This window comes from Ursus maritimus, unplaced genomic scaffold (genome assembly GCF_017311325.1).
Source record: "Ursus maritimus isolate PB19 unplaced genomic scaffold, ASM1731132v1 scaffold_11, whole genome shotgun sequence".
Lineage (NCBI taxonomy): Eukaryota > Metazoa > Chordata > Mammalia > Carnivora > Ursidae > Ursus > Ursus maritimus.
Window position 1 is genome coordinate 51,861,525 of NW_024423453.1, and position 2,715 is coordinate 51,864,239.

At 46.6% G+C, this 2,715-nt stretch overlaps 1 pseudogene; it reads left to right on the forward strand.

Moving 5' to 3' along the window:
• Nucleotides 1–888: 888 nt before the first annotated feature.
• On the forward strand, nucleotides 889–2,488 carry LOC103658123 (annotated as a pseudogene).
• The last annotated feature ends 227 nt before the right edge of the window (nucleotides 2,489–2,715 follow it).

A 2,715-nucleotide genomic window follows, 5' to 3' on the forward strand; every position in this document is an offset into this window, starting at 1 on the left:
CAAACAGCTATGGCCCGTTGACCATTGCCTCTTACTTCCACCTGCCAATAATGCCTGCCAGAAACAACCCTCTGGAGACTCAGGACCACTGCTAAAAAATTAAAGTTGCTGAGATTGTATGAAAAGTTTGTTCTCACCTTTCCAAATATTGCCCTTTTTCTGTCTTCTGAGATAATAAGACTGGGGTGAGCAGTTTCAATATCTAGTGTCAAATTGACCTTAAATAGATCAATTATTTTCTGTAGGTTAAAATACTGTTCAGGAGAACCAATATATTTTTTCTTGAATTTATATGAAAAGAAGGCTGGGGTGTTTTAGGTTTTCATGCCTGTTATAGGTACTTTTTTTCTTTCTTTCTTTCTTTCTTTCTTTAGAGATTATTTATTTGAGAGAGAGAGGGCGGGAGCTCAAGGGAGGGGAGGAGGAGGGGCAGAGGGAGCAGCAGACTTTCCGCTGAGCAGGAGCCCAATGCTGGGCTCGATCCCAGGACCCTGAGATCATGACCTGAGCTGAAGGTAGATTTAGCCGACTGAGCCACCCAGACGCCCCAATTATAGATACTTTCAATACCTGTGAGCAACTCTTGTTCTGACTGTACACACCTTTCTGCTATTTCAAATAAGAGCCTTTTTAGTGTGGTTACATGCTCTGAGAATTTTTGTTCTCATTCAATTTCTCTTGAATGGCTTTCTCTTCAATTGGTAATTTGAAAAGAATTCCTTCTCTTTAAGAAAACTCTTAGACTGTTTTAAAATCATAGTGTAATTCCCCCCTTTGAATTTTTATATTCATTCGAAATTCAAATAAATTTGAGACTAGCATTTCTAACCCCCTTTCAGTGTCTTCAACCTGCTTCTGCGGGGGCTCGATGTATCTTTGGAGCTTTTTCCCGTGGCCAGCGCAGCTTGCTCAATGGGCGTCAGGGGGTGGCCCCTGGAGGAGGAGGAGGCCGGGGGAGACATTGCACTGGGGACATAGCAGCTCCAGGTCCTTCTCACAGAACAGGGCCAGAGCCTGACTGTGCTGCTCACACAGGGCTTTCTCTTCCTGCAGCCTTCTCTTGCTCCTCCTGGCGGGAAGCTGCTTGAGGATACCAGTCATGTGACCTAATGCATGTTCCTCTTCAAGTTCCTGTCGGGACAGTGGTGGAGGCAGACGGGACGGGCGAGGATGTCCTGTAGGTCTTCCCAGCACTGGTGGATGCAGGAGCCACAGAAGTTGTGCCCACAGTCAGTGGTCACTGGGTCTCTCAGGTAATCCAGGCAGGTGGGACAGCTGGCCCCTACCTGGAGCTCGGCCAGGGAGGCTGCAAAGGGCATTTTACAGTCAGGGTTTCTGTGTGGGGAAACTCCCGTAGTAATCTTTGGTCCCCCTGGAAGTAGGAAGAGTGAGAGGCTGATGGCTCCCTCACCCTCTTTCCTGGCAGACAGCATCTAGCAAGCCACAGCCGCTGGTGTAACTACTGCTTCATTCCCTTCAGTCCCAGGGGGAGCTACCATGAGAAGTCACAGCACACAGTAAGCAGAGATGACCCGGCACATCCTCCTCTCGCCTCTGGTGCCCAGCCCAACTGAAGCAGAGCTATGGAATTCTACCGGCTGGGAAAGAACCATAATCCATGTCACCAAGTCCTTCCTACGGGCAAGAAGATACTCTCATTTGAAACTGAAGTTCACCGAACACAAACGCCATCCTCCCAGTACACTCCTTCATCAAGTATAATTGAAATGTTGATGAGGTGGAATTTCCCCCATAGGTATATTCTAGTTAAGAAATGCAGTAGGATGGCCACTGCAGTACACTGAGCTCCACAGAGCGCCGGGGCAAGTGAGAGGCAGATGGGCACGGGGCAACTCTGGGCTTCGCTGAGGAAAATAAACACGGGCAGAGGAGGTCCTAAGAAGCCGAGAGACAACATGTCATCATATGCATTCTTTTGTGCAAACTTGCAGAGAGGAGCATGAGAACAAGCACCCAGATGCTTCAGTCAGCCTCTCAGAGTTTTCTAAGAGGTGGAAGACCATGTCTGCGAAAAAGAAAGGAAAATTTGAAGATGTGGCAAAAGGAGACAAGGCCCGTTAAGAAAGAGAAATGAAAACTTATATGCTCCCTATAACAGGAGAAACAAAAAAGAAGTTCAAGGATCCCAATGCACTCAAAAGGCCTCCTACCACCTTTTCCTTGTTTGGTTCTGAGTATTGGTCAAAACTCAAAGGAGAACATCCTGCCTTATTAACTGGCAGTGTTGCAAAGAGACCGGGAGAGATGTGGAACAACACTGCTGCAGATGACAAGCAGCCTCATGAAAGGAAGTCCACTCAGCTGAGAGGAAAATGAAAAGGATATCGCTGCACACCCTGCTCAAGGGAAGTCTGATGCAGCAAAAAAGGGAGTCATCCAGGCGGAAAAAAACAAGACAAAGGAAGACCAGGGAAATGAGGAAGACAAAGAAGATGAGGAGGAAGATGAAGATGATGAGGATGAGTAAGTTGGTTCTAGTGCAGTTTTTTTATTGTCTATCAAGCATTTAATCCCCTGTACACAACTCGCTCCTTTTAAAGAAAAAAACTGAAATGTAAGGCTGTGTAAGATTGGTTTGCTATACTGTGTCTTTTTGTATAGTTAACACACTACCAAGTGTCTTTAGATAGCCCTGTCCTGATGGCATTTTCAACAACCACTAACCTTGCCTGGTGCACTGTAGGGGTGGTAAAT